The sequence below is a fragment of the Balaenoptera borealis genome (genome assembly GCF_965194805.1).
Source record: "Balaenoptera borealis genome assembly, contig: HAP1_SCAFFOLD_1120, whole genome shotgun sequence".
NCBI lineage: Eukaryota > Metazoa > Chordata > Mammalia > Artiodactyla > Balaenopteridae > Balaenoptera > Balaenoptera borealis.
The window spans coordinates 112,984-127,935 of NW_028123093.1; the positions used below are offsets into that span (position 1 = coordinate 112,984).

Consider the following 14,952-nt stretch of genomic DNA (forward strand, 5'->3'; position numbering starts at 1 on the left):
CAGCAAAAAGTCAACAAATGATAGATGTTGAAGAAGTTGTGGAGAATAGTGTAACCTCTCGGTCTAAGTGGAATGTAAACTGGTAACAGCCCGTAATAGGAACAGAATTGCAGTGCGTTAAAGGTAAAAATTGAGTCACCATAAGATCCGGAAGCCCCATTATTGGGCCTGTCACCTGTGAAAGCCAGAATCAGGAAGACACAGGATGGAAAATCGTGTATTGCAGCAGTATTTACAATAGACAAGACATGGAAGCAACAAAAATGTCCATCATCAGATGAATGGACGAAAAACTGGTCCATGTACACAATGCAATATTAGACACAGAAAAGAATGAAACAATACCGTTTGCAGCACCATAGATGAGGCTACAGATAATCACACAACTTGAAGTAAGTCAGAAAGCGAGAGACACATATCCTATGATATCACGTATAGGTCTTATCTAAAAATTGATAGGAATGAACCTATTTCCACAGAGACGGTCACTCACGTGTTCAGATAATAAGCTTGTGGTTAACCAAATGGAAAGGTGTGAGGAATGTATAATGGAGGATATTGGGTTTAACAGACATATGCTAATATTTATAAAATATATAATCATCAGACATACCAAATACCAAGACAGGTCTACACAACATTCTGTAATAACCTATATGGAACAGGATCCAAACATGAAAAGATATATGAATCAATGAAAGACATTCTGTACACCTAGAACAAATACAACATTGCAATCAAATTTGCTCTGAGAAAAATGAAAATTAAACTGAGAATACCAACAACAAATAAGTAGACATAGTTTTGGGGGGTTTGTCCTGGCACATTCCACTCTACTTTACAACCTACAAACAGGACTTCCAGGAAGGCTCTGTTGCCCTAGTAACCAGAGTTGCGAATACAGAAATGCTGCCCCCTTGTGGCCGTTTCCTGCAACAGCAGCTTTAAACGCAGAACTAATGGTCATGTGATAGTCACAATTACTACAGGGCTGTAAACGACACCTGCCCTCAAAAAATGTCCTGGTGCAGGTAATGGCCACAGGAATTCACAGAACATGGCACATTTTTCAAGGAAACAATTTGAAGAGCTAAGTTTCTCTGTTTCACTTTAAAAAAAAGAAAAGAAAACGGACGTAGATAAAAACTCAATATCGGGAATTATTAGACGCATGCAAATCCAAACTACAATAAGGTATCACCACCCAACACTCAAAATGCCATCAGTAAAAATTCTACAAACAATAAATGCTGAAGGGGTTTTAGAGATCTGTGTACCCTCTAGTTGCTGGTGGGATGTAAACTGGTAACAGCCAGTAGCGAGAACAGAATGGAGGTGCGTTGAAAGGTACAAATTGAACGACCATATGATCTAGTAGGCCCACTGCTGGGCCTAACCCCTGAGAAGACCAGAATCCAAAAGACACAGGCTCGCAATCCTGCACTGCATCAATATTTACCATAGAAAAGACTTGGAAGTAACCAAAATGTCCATCAACAGATGAATGCACAAAGAAGAAGTGGTCCATGTACACAATGGAATATTCGCCATGGAAAAGGATGAAACACTGCTCTTTGCAGCACCATAGATGAGCCTAGAGATAATCACAGAACATGAGGTAAGTCGGAAAGCAGACAACAAATAACCTGTGATATCACTCCTAGCTGTTACCTAACAACTGACACGTATGAACATATTTCCACAGAGAAACACTCTCACAGACTTAGAAAACAAACTATGGTTATCTAAAAGGAAAGGTGGGAGGAATGGATACATTAAGATTAGGGTTACCATACGTATACAAATACATATTAAACACATGTATCAAAAAGACCGACCATATACCAAGGGAGGTCTACTGAACGCTCTGTAATAATTTACTCGGGGGCCTGCCTGGTGGCACCGTGGTTAAGAATCCGCCTGCCAATGCAGGGGACACAGGTTCGATCCCTGGTTCGGGAAGATCCCACATGCTGCAGAGCAACTAAGCTCGTGCACCACAACTAATGAGCCTACGCTCTGGAGCCCATGAGCCATAACTACTGAGCCCATGCACCACAACTACTGAAGCCCACACGCCTAGCGCCCATGCTCCACAACAAGAGAAGCCACTGCAGTGAGAAGCCCGTTCACCGCAACGGAGAGTAGCCCCCGCTCACCGCAACTGGAGAAAGCCCACATGCAGCAACGAAGATCCAACTCAGCCAAAAATAAATAAATAAATAAATAAAATTTATTAAAAAAATAATAGTAATTTACATGGGAAGAGGCTCTGTACATGAATAGATATATATAATGTTCAATTCAACCTGATTGTGTACACCCAGAACAAACACTATTCTACTCATTAACCCAATTTAAAAAATTAAAACCACGAACAACAATTAATCAGACATAAACTTATTGGGGTTTTCCCTGGCATGTCCCATTCTAATTTACAACCTGGGAACACGACTTTCAGGAAGGCTCTGCTGCCCTAGTAACCAGATTTGGGAAAGGAGAAATGCTGCCGCCTTGTGGCCGTTTCCCACAATAGCACCTTTAAACACAGGGCTAACGGTCACTTGAGATTCACAGTAATTGTAGGGCCATAAATGACACGTGTCCTCAAAAAATGTCCTGGGGTAGGTAATGGCCAAAAAAGTTCACAATACGGAAAATTTTTCAAGAAAACAGTTTGAAGAGGTAAGTGTTACTCACTCTGTTGTTTTAAAAAAAGAAGAACATGGATAGAAGCTCAATATCAGGAATTATTGGTTGGATGCAAATCCAAACTACAAAAAGATTTCACCACCCAATATTCAAAATGCCATCCGGAAAAAGTCTACGAACAATGAATGCTGACGGGTTGGTGGAGAAATGCATACCCACTATGCTGATGGTTGGATGTAAAGTGGTAACAGCTAATCATGAGAACAGAATGGAGCTGCGTTTAAAAGGTAAAAATTGAGCTACCATATGATGCGGCCGATCCCCTAATGGGCCTATACCCTAAGAAGACCAGAATCGGAAAGGCACAGACAGGCAAACATGCACGGCAGCAATATTGAAATAGCCAAAACATGGAAGCAAAAAAAAGGTCCATAAACAGATGACTGGACAAAGAAGAAGTGGTACATGTACAGAATGGAATATTAGTTGCAAAAAATAATAAAAGAATGGCATATGCAGCACCACAGCTGAGCCTAGAGATAATCACACAACGTGAAGTAAGTCAATGCGAAAGACAAAGGTCCTATGATATCACTTATGGTATCTGAAAATTCATAAAAATGAACATATACCCATAGAGACAGACAATCTCAGACTGAGAAGACAAACTTGTGGTTAAGCCAATGAAAAGGTGTGAGGAATGGATAAATTAGGATATTGGGGTTAACAAACATATACTAATACATATAAAATATATCATCCCCAGAGTCCTATGGAATACCAAGAGTGGTCTACTCAACAATTTGTAATAACCTACATGGAAAAGGACACAAAGATCAATAGATATATGTATATGTGTTCATGAACAAGATTCTGTACACCTAGAACAAAAGACATATTTCAATCAAATTTGCTCTGATAAAAATTAAAACTTAAGGACACAAACAAGAATTAAGGAGGCTAAAACTTATGGGGGTTTGTCCTCGCACATTCCACTCTAATCTGCAACCAAAAAGCACAACTTGCAGCAAGGTTCTGTTTCCCTAGCAAGCAGAGTTGGCAACGTAGAAATGCTGCCACCCTAAGGCCGTTTCCTCAAACAGCAGCTTTCAATCCACTGCTAATGGTCATTCATATTCACAAGGACTGCAGGGCTGTAAATGACTCATGCCCTCAAAAACTGTCCTGGGGTAGGGAATGGCCAAAAAAATCCAAATGCGGCAAATTTTTCAGGAAGGCAATTTGAAGTTGTAAGTTTAGCTGAATCGTAAAAAAAAATGAAAAGGACATTGATAAACGCAAAACATCAGGAATTATTAGACGCATGCAAATCCAATCTACACAAAGGTATCACCTCACACTAGTCAGAATGACCATCAGCAAAAAGTCAACAAACAATAGATGTTGAAGAAGTTGTGGAGAATAGCGTAACCTCTCGGTCTATGTGGGATGTAAACTGGTAACAGCCAATAATAGGAACAGAATGGCAGTGCGTTTAAAGGTAAAAATTGAGTCACCATATGATCCGGAAGGTCCACTATTGGACCTGTCACCTGTGAAAGCCAGAATCAAAAAGACACAGGATGGAAAATCGTGTATTGCAGCAGTATTTACAATAGCCAAGACATGGACGCAACAAAAATGTCCATCATCAGATGAATGGAAGAAAAAGTGGTCCATGTACACAATGCAATATTAGACACAGAAAAGAATGAAACAATGCCGTTTGCAGCACCATAGATGAGGCTACAGATAATCACACAACTTGAAGTAAGTCAGAGAGCGAGAGACACATATCCTATGATATCACGTATAGGTGTTACCTAAAAATTGATAGGAATGAACCTATTTCCACAGAGAAGGACACTCACGCGTTCAAATAACAAGCTTGTGGTTAACCAAATGGAAAGCTGTGAGGAATGTATAACGAAGGATATTGGGTTTAACAGACATATGCTAATACTTATAAAATATATAATCATCAGACATACCGAATACCAAGAGAGGTCTATACAACATTCTGTAATAACCTATATGGAACAGGATCCAAACATGAAAAGATATATGAATCAATGAAAGAGACTCTGTACACCTAGAACAAACACAACATTGCAATCAAATTTGCTCTGAGAAAAATGAAAATTAAACTGAGAATACCAACAACAAATAAGTAGACATAGTTTTGGGGGGTTTGTCCTGGCACATTCCACTCTACAACCTACAAACAGGACTTCCAGGAAGGCTCTGTTGCCCTAGTAACCAGAGTTGGGAATATAGAAATGCTGCCCCCTTGTGGCCGTTCCCTGCGACAGCAGCTTTAAACGCAGAACTAATGGTCATGTGATAGTCACAATTACTACAGGGCTGTAAACGACACCTGCCCTCAAAAAATGTCCTGGTGCAGGTAATGGCCACAGGAATTCACAGAACATGGCACATTTTTCAAGGAAACAATTTGAAGAGCTAAGTTTCTCTGTTTCACTTTTAAAAAAAAGAAAGAAAACGGACGTAGATAAAAGCTCTATATCGGGAATTATTAGACGCATGCAGATCCAAACTACAAAAAGGTATCACCACCCAACTACTCAAAATGCCATCAGTAAAAAGTCTACAAACAATAAATGCTGAAGGGGTTTTAGAGATCTGTGTACCCTCTAGTTGCTGGTGGGATGTAAACTGCTAACAGCCAGTAGTGAGAACAGAATGGAGGTGCGTTGAAAGGTAAAAATTGAACTGCCATATGATCTAGTAGGCCCACAGCTGGGCTTAACCCCTGAGAAGACCAGAATCCAAAAGACACAGGCTGGCAATCCTGCACTGCATCAATATTTACCATAGCCAAGACTTGGAAGTAACCAAAATGTCCATCAACAGATGAATGCACAAAGAAGAAGTGGTCCATGTACACAATGGAATATTCACCATGGAAAAGGATGAAACACTGCTCTTTGCAGCACCATAGATGAGCCTAGAGATAATCACAGAACATGAGGTAAGTCGGAAAGCAGACGACAAATAACCTGGGATATCACTCCTAGCTGTTACCTAACAACTGACACGTATGAACATATTTCCACAGAGAAAGACTCTCACAGACTTAGAAAACAAACTATGGTTATCTAAAAGGAAAGGTGGGAGGAATGGATACATTAAGATTAGGGTTACCATACGTATACAAATACATATTAAACACATGTATCAAAAAGACTGACCATATACCAAGGGAGGTCTACTGAACGCTCTGTAATAATTTACACAGGGGCTTGCCTGGTGGCACCGTGGTTAAGAATCCGCCTGCCAATGCAGAGGACACAGGTTCGATCCCTGGTTCGGGAAGATCCCACATGCTGCAGAGCAACTAAGCTCGTGCACCACAACTAATGAGCCTACGCTCCGGAGCCCATGCACCACAACTACTGAAGCCCGCACGCCTACAGCCCATGCTCCGCAACAAGAGAAGCCACTGCAGTGAGAAGCCCGTGCACCGCAACGGAGAGTAGCCCCCACTCACTGCAACTGGAGAAAGCCCACATGCAGCAACGAAGATCCAACTCAGCCAAAAATAAATAAATAAATAAAATAAATTTATAAAAAAAAATAATAGTAATTTACATGGGAAGAGGCTCTCTACATGAATAGATATATATAATGTTCAATTGATCCTGATTGTGCACACCCAGAACAAACACTACTCTACTCATTACCCCCATTTAAAAAATTATAACCACGAACAAGAATTAATGAGACATAAAGTTATTGGGGTTTTCCCTGGCATATCCCATTCTAATTTACAACCTAGGAACACGACTTTCAGGAAGGCTCTGCTGCCCTAGTAACCAGATTTGGGAATGGAGAAATGCTGCCGCCTTGTGGCCGTTTCCCACAATAGCAGCTTTAAACACAGGGCTAACGGTCACTTGAGATTCACAGTAATTGTAGGGCCATAAATGACACGATTCCTCAAAAATGTCCTGGGGTAGGTAATGGCCAAGAAAGTTCATAATACGGAAAATTTTTCAAGAAAACTGTTTGAAGAGGTAAGTGTTACTCACTCTGTTATTTAAAAAAAAAGAAGAACATAAATAAAAGCTCAATGTCAGGAATTATTGGTTGGACGCAAATCCAAACTACAAAAACATTTCGCCACCCAATATTCAAAATGCCATCCGTAAAAAGTCTACAAACAATGAATGCTGACGGGTTGGTGGAGAAATGCATACCCACTATGCTGTTGGTTGGATGTAAACTGGTAACAGCTAATCATGAGAACAGAATGGAGCTGCGTTTAAAAGGTAAAAATTGAGCTACCATATGATGCGGCCGATCCCCTAATAGGCCTATACCCTAAGAAGACCAGAATCGGAAAGGCACACACAGGCAAACATGCACTGCAGAAATATTTACAATAGCCAAGCCATGCAAGCAAACAAAATGTCCATCAACAGATAAATGGACAAAGAAGAAGTGGTATACGTACCAAATGGAAGAGTAGGTTCAGAAAAAAAATGAACAATGCCGTTTTCAGGACTACACATGAGCCTAGAAATAATCATATTACGTTAAGTAAGTCAAAAGGGAATGACAAATATCCTATGATATCATTTATACACATTATCCTCAGATTGCTACCAATGAACATATTTCCACAGAAAAAGACACTCACAGACTTATAAAACAAACTAATGGTTAACCAAAATGAAAGGTGGGAGGATGGATAAATTAGGATTATGGGGCTAACATACATATACTAATGTATGTTAAGTGTATATAAACATATAACATATAAACTATATGCATTATAGAATCACCAATCCATATAAAATATATAATGACAAAACACCTACCAAATACCAAGGGAGGTCTACTCAACGTTCTGTAATAACATACATGGTAACAGGATCCGAAGATGAACAGACATATGTATGAATCATTGAGCAGATTCTGTACAGCCAGACAATCACAACACTCTAATCAAATTTACTGCAAAAAGAAATAGAAATTAAATTTTAAAAACAAACATAAGTAAGGAGACATAAACTTCTGGGGGCTTGTCCCAGCACATTCCACTCTAATTTACAACCTCGGAACACTACCTCCAAAAAGACTCTGTTGCCCTAGTAACAAGAGTTGAGAACGTAATAATGCTGCCGCCTTGTGGCTGTTTTCCACAACAGCAGCTTTAAACCCAGTGCTAATGGTCACTTAATAGTCACAAGGACTGCAGGGTTGTAAATGACACATGCCCTCAAAAAATGTCCAGGGGTAGGGAATAGGCAAGAAAATTCAACACATGACAAATTTTTCACGAAGTTAATATGAAGATGGAAGTTGTACTCACTCTTTAAAAAACAAGGAAAAGAAAAAAAAAGGACATGCCTAAAGCTCATTATAAGGAATTATTAGCCGCATGCAAATCCAACGTCCACAAAGGATTCAGCTCACACCAGTCAAATGACCATCAGCAAAAAGTCTACGAACTATAAATGCTGAAGAGGTTTTAGGGAACTGTGTACCTTCTAGCTGCTGGTGGGATGTAAAGTGGTAACAGCACTAATGAGAACTGAATGGAGCTGCTTTAAAAGGTAAAAATTGAGCTATCATATGATGCGGCCGAACCCCTAAATGGGCCTATACCCTAAGAAGACCACAATCGGAAAGTCACAGACAGGCAAACAGGCACTGCAACAATACTGAAATAGCCAAGACATGGAAGCAAAAACAAGGTCCATAAACAAATGAATGGACAAAGACGAAGTGGTACATGTACAGAATGGAATATTAGTTGTGAAAAATAATAAAAGAATGGCATATGCAGCACCACAGATGAGCCTAGAGATAATCACACAACGTGAAGTAAGTCAGAATGCGAAAGACAAATATCCTATGATATCACTTATGGTATCTGAAAATTCATAAAAATGAACATATATCCATAGAGAAAGACAATCTCAGATTGAGAAGACAAACTTATGGTCAAGCCAATAAAAAGGTGTGAGGAATGGATAAATTAGGATATTGGGATTAACAAACATATACTAATACATATAAAATATATCATCCCCAAAGACCTATGGAATACCAAGAGTGGTCTACTCAACACTTTGTAATAACCTACATGGAAAAGAACACAAAGATAAATAGATATATGTATATGTGTTCATGAACAAGATTCTGTACACCTAGAACAAAAGACATATTTCAATCAAATTTGCTCTGATAAAAATTAAAACTTAAGGACACAAACAAGAATTAAGGAGGCTAAAACTTATGGGGGTTTGTCCTGGCACATTCCACTCTAATCTGCAACCTAAAAGCACAACTTGCAGCAAGGTTCTGTTTCCCTAGCAAGCAGAGTTGACAACGTAGAAATGCTGCCACCCTAAGGCCGTTTCCTCAAACAGCAGCTTTAAATCCACTGCTAATGGTCACTAATATTCACAAGGACTGCAGGGCTGTAAATGTCTCATGCCCTCAAAAACTGTCCTGGGGTAGGGAATGCCCAAAGAAATCCAAACACGCCAAATTTTTCAAGAAGGCAATTTGAAGTTGTAAGTTTAGCTGAATCGTAAAAAAAAAATGAAAAGGGCATTGATAAACGCAAAACATCAGGAATTACTAGACGCATGCAAATCCAATCTACACAAAGGTATCACCTCACACTAGTCAGAATGACCATCAGCAAAAACTCAACAAACGATAGGTGTTGAAGAAGTTGTGGAGAATAGTGTAACTTCTCCGTCTAAGTGGGATGTAAACTGGTAACAACCATATAATAGGAACAGAATGGCAGTGCGTTTAAAGGTAAAAATTGAGTCACCATATGATCCGGAAGGTCCACTATTGGACCTGTCACCTGTGAAAGCCAGAATCAAAAAGACAAAGGATGGAAAATCGTGTATTGCAGCAGTATTTACAATAGCCAAGACTTGAAAGTAACCAAAATGTCCATCAACAGATGAATGCACAAAGAAGAAGTGGTCCATGTACACAATGGAATATTCGCCATGGAAAAGGATGAAACACTGCTCTTTGCAGCACCATAGATGAGCCTAGAGATAATCACAGAACATGAGGTAAGTCGGAAAGCAGACAACAAATAACCTGGGATATCACTCCTAGCTGTTACCTTACAACTGACACGTATGAACATATTTCCCCAGAGAAAGACTCTCACAGACTTAGAAAACAAACTATGGTTATCTAAAAGGAAAGGTGGGAGGAATGGATACATTAAGATTAGGGTTACCATACGTATACAAATACATATTAAACACATGTATCAAAAAGACTGACCATATACCAAGGGAGGTCTACTGAATGCTCTGTAATAATTTACACGGGGGCTTGCCTGGTGGCACCGTGGTTAAGAATCCGCCTGCCAATGCAGGGGACACAGGTTCGATCCCTGGTTGGGAAGATCCCACATGCTGCAGAGCAACTAAGCTCGTGCACCACAACTAATGAGCCTACGCTCTGGAGCCCATGAGCCATAACTACTGAGCCCATGAACCACAACTACTGAAGCCCACACGCCTAGAGCCCGTGCTCCACAACAAAAGAAGCCACTGCAGTGAGAAGCCCGTGCACCGCAACGGAGAGTAGCCCCCGCTCACCGCAACTGGAGAAAGCCCACATGCAGCAACGAAGATCCAACTCAGCCAAAAATAAATAAATAAATAAATAAAATTTATTAAAAAAATAATAGTAATTTACATGGGAAGAGGCTCTGTACATGAATAGATATATATAATGTTCAATTCAACCTGATTGTGTACACCCAGAACAAACACTATTCTACTCATTACCCCAATTTAAAAAATTAAAACCACGAACGACAATTAATGAGACATAAAGTTATTGGGGCTTTCCCTGGTATATCCCATTCTAATTTACAACCTGGGAACACGACTTTCAGGAAGGCTCTGCTGCCCTAGTAACCAGATTTGGGAATGGAGATATGCTGCCGCCTTGTGGACGTTTCCCACAATAGCAGCTTTAAACACAGGGCTAACGGTCACTTGAGATTCACAGTAATTGTAGGGCCATAAATGACACGTGTCCTCAAAAAATGTCCTGGGGTAGGTAATGGTCAAAAAAGTTCACAACACGGAAAATTGTTCAAGAAAACAGTTTGAAGAGGTAAGTGTTACTCACTCTGTTGTTTTAAAAAAAGAAGAACATGGATAGAAGCTCAATATCAGGAATTATTGGTTGGATGCAAATCCAAACTACAAAAAGATTTCACCACCCAATATTCAAAATGCCATCCGTAAAAAGTCTACGAACAATGAATGCTGACGGGTTGGTGGAGAAATGCATACCCACTATGCTGATGGTTGGATGTAAAGTGGTAACAGCTAATCATGAGAACAGAATGGAGCTGCGTTTAAAAGGTAAAAATTGAGCTACCATATGATGCGGCCGATCCCCTAATGGGCCTATACCCTAAGAAGACCAGAATCGGAAAGGCACAGACAGGCAAACATGCACGGCAGCAATACTGAAATACCCACAACATGGAAGCAAAAAAAAGGTCCATAAACAGATGACTGGACAAAGAAGAAGTGGTACATGTACAGAATGGAATATTAGTTGCAAAAAATAATAAAAGAATGGCATATGCAGCACCACAGCTGAGCCTAGAGATAATCACACAACGTGAAGTAAGTCAGAATGCGAAAGACAAAGGTCCTATGATATCACTTATGGTATCTGAAAATTCATAAAAATGAACATATACCCATAGAGACAGACAATCTCAGATTGAGAAGACAAACTTGTGGTTAAGCCAATGAAAAGGTGTGAGGAATGGATAAATTAGGATATTGGGGTTAACAAACATATACTAATACATATAAAATATATCATCCCCAGAGTCCTATGGAATACCAAGAGTGGTCTACTCAACAATTTGTAATAACCTACATGGAAAAGGACACAAAGATCAATAGATATATGTATATGTGTTCATGAACAAGATTCTGTACACCTAGAACAAAAGACATATTTCAATCAAATTTGCTCTGATAAAAATTAAAACTTAAGGACACAAACAAGAATTAAGGAGGCTAAAACTTATGGGGGTTTGTCCTGGCACATTCCACTCTAATCTGCAACCAAAAAGCACAACTTGCAGCAAGGTTCTGTTTCCCTAGCAAGCAGAGTTGGCAACGTAGAAATGCTGCCACCCTAAGGCCGTTTCCTCAAACAGCAGCTTTCAATCCACTGCTAATGGTCATTCATATTCACAAGGACTGCAGGGCTGTAAATGACTCATGCCCTCAAAAACTGTCCTGGGGTAAGGAATGGCCAAAGAAATCCAAACACGCCAAATTTTTCAAGAAGGCAATTTGAAGTTGTAAGTTTAGCTGAATCGTAAAAAAAAATGAAAAGGACATTGATAAACGCAAAACATCAGGAATTATTAGACGCATGCAAATCCAATCTACACAAAGGTATCACCTCACACTAGTCAGAATGACCATCAGCAAAAAGTCAACAAACAATAGATGTTGAAGAAGTTGTGGAGAATAGCGTAACCTCTCGGTCTATGTGGGATGTAAACTGGTAACAGCCAATAATAGGAACAGAATGGCACTGCGTTTAAAGGTAAAAATCGAGTCACCATATGATCCGGAAGGTCCACTATTGGACCTGTCACCTGTGAAAGCCAGAATCAAAAAGACACAGGATGGAAAATCGTGTATTGCAGCAGTATTTACAATAGCCAAGACATGGACGCAACAAAAATGTCCATCATCAGATGAATGGAAGAAAAAGTGGTCCATGTACACAATGCAATATTAGACACAGAAAAGAATGAAACAATGCCGTTTGCAGCACCATAGATGAGGCTACAGATAATCACACAACTTGAAGTAAGTCAGAGAGCGAGAGACACATATCCTATGATATCACGTATAGGTGTTACCTAAAAATTGATAGGAATGAACCTATTTCCACAGAGAAGGACACTCACGCGTTCAAATAACAAGCTTGTGGTTAACCAAATGGAAAGCTGTGAGGAATGTATAACGAAGGATATTGGGTTTAACAGACATATGCTAATACTTATAAAATATATAATCATCAGACATACCGAATACCAAGAGAGGTCTATACAACATTCTGTAATAACCTATATGGAACAGGATCCAAACATGAAAAGATATATGAATCAATGAAAGAGACTCTGTACACCTAGAACAAACACAACATTGCAATCAAATTTGCTCTGAGAAAAATGAAAATTAAACTGAGAATACCAACAACAAATAAGTAGACATAGTTTTGGGGGGTTTGTCCTGGCACATTCCACTCTACAACCTACAAACAGGACTTCCAGGAAGGCTCTGTTGCCCTAGTAACCAGAGTTGGGAATATAGAAATGCTGCCCCCTTGTGGCCGTTCCCTGCGACAGCAGCTTTAAACGCAGAACTAATGGTCATGTGATAGTCACAATTACTACAGGGCTGTAAACGACACCTGCCCTCAAAAAATGTCCTGGTGCAGGTAATGGCCACAGGAATTCACAGAACATGGCACATTTTTCAAGGAAACAATTTGAAGAGCTAAGTTTCTCTGTTTCACTTTTTAAAAAAAGAAAGAAAACGGACGTAGATAAAAGCTCTATATCGGGAATTATTAGACGCATGCAGATCCAAACTACAAAAAGGTATCACCACCCAACTACTCAAAATGCCATCAGTAAAAAGTCTACAAACAATAAATGCTGAAGGGGTTTTAGAGATCTGTGTACCCTCTAGTTGCTGGTGGGATGTAAACTGCTAACAGCCAGTAGTGAGAACAGAATGGAGGTGCGTTGAAAGGTAAAAATTGAACTGCCATATGATCTAGTAGGCCCACAGCTGGGCTTAACCCCTGAGAAGACCAGAATCCAAAAGACACAGGCTGGCAATCCTGCACTGCATCAATATTTACCATAGCCAAGACTTGGAAGTAACCAAAATGTCCATCAACAGATGAATGCACAAAGAAGAAGTGGTCCATGTACACAATGGAATATTCACCATGGAAAAGGATGAAACACTGCTCTTTGCAGCACCATAGATGAGCCTAGAGATAATCACAGAACATGAGGTAAGTCGGAAAGCAGACGACAAATAACCTGGGATATCACTCCTAGCTGTTACCTAACAACTGACACGTATGAACATATTTCCACAGAGAAAGACTCTCACAGACTTAGAAAACAAACTATGGTTATCTAAAAGGAAAGGTGGGAGGAATGGATACATTAAGATTAGGGTTACCATACGTATACAAATACATATTAAACACATGTATCAAAAAGACCGACCATATACCAAGGGAGGTCTACTGAACGCTCTGTAATAATTTACACGGGGGCTTGCCTGGTGGCACCGTGGTTAAAATCCGCCTGCCAATGCAGGGGACACAGGTTCGATCCCTGGTTCGGGAAGATCCCACATGCTGCAGAGCAACTAAGCTCGTGCACCACAACTAATGATCCTACGCTCTGGAGCCCACGAGCCATAACTACTGAGCCCATGCACCACAACTACTGAAGCCCGCACGCCTAGAGCCCGTACTCCGCAACAAGAGAAGACACTGCAGTGAGAAGCCCGTGCACCGCAACGGAGAGTAGCCCCCGCTCACCGCAACTGGAGAAAGCCCACATGCAGCAACGAAGATCCAACTCAGCCAAAAATAAATAAATAAAATTTACCAGAAAAATAATAGTAATTTACATGGGAAGAGGATCTGTACATGAATAGATATATATAATGTTCAATTGAACCTGATTGTGTACACCCAGAACAAACACTATTCTACTCATTACCCCAATTTAAAAAATTAAAACCACGAACGACAATTAATGAGACATAAAGTTATTGGGGCTTTCCCTGGCATATCCCATTCTAATTTACAACCTAGGAACACGACTTTCAGGAAGGCTCTGCTGCCCTAGTAACCAGATTTGGGAATGGAGAAATGCTGCCGCCTTGTGGCCATCTCCCACAATAGCAGCTTTAAACACAGGGCTAACGGTCACTTGAGATTCACAGTAATTGTAGGGCTGTAAATGACACGTGTCCTCAAAAAATGTCCTGGGGTAGGTAATGGCCAAAAAAGTTCACAACACGGAAAATTTCTCAAGAAGACAGTTTGAAGAGGTAAGTGTTACTCACTCTGTTGTTTTAAAAAAAGAAGAACATGGATAAAAGCTCAATATCAGGAATTATTGGATGGATGCAAATCCAAACTACAAAAAGATTTCGCCACCCAATATTCAAAATGCCATCCGTACAAAGTCTA

At 40.0% G+C, this 14,952-nt stretch overlaps 1 long non-coding RNA gene across 1 annotated transcript; it reads left to right on the forward strand.

Annotated features, from left to right (window-relative positions):
- Nucleotides 1-1,475: 1,475 nt before the first annotated feature.
- Nucleotides 1,476-14,283, forward strand: LOC309621890. The gene is made up of 3 exons (XR_014240315.1): nucleotides 1,476-1,853; nucleotides 9,961-10,048; nucleotides 14,075-14,283. It is a non-coding gene; the product is annotated as an uncharacterized lncRNA (long non-coding RNA).
- The last annotated feature ends 669 nt before the right edge of the window (nucleotides 14,284-14,952 follow it).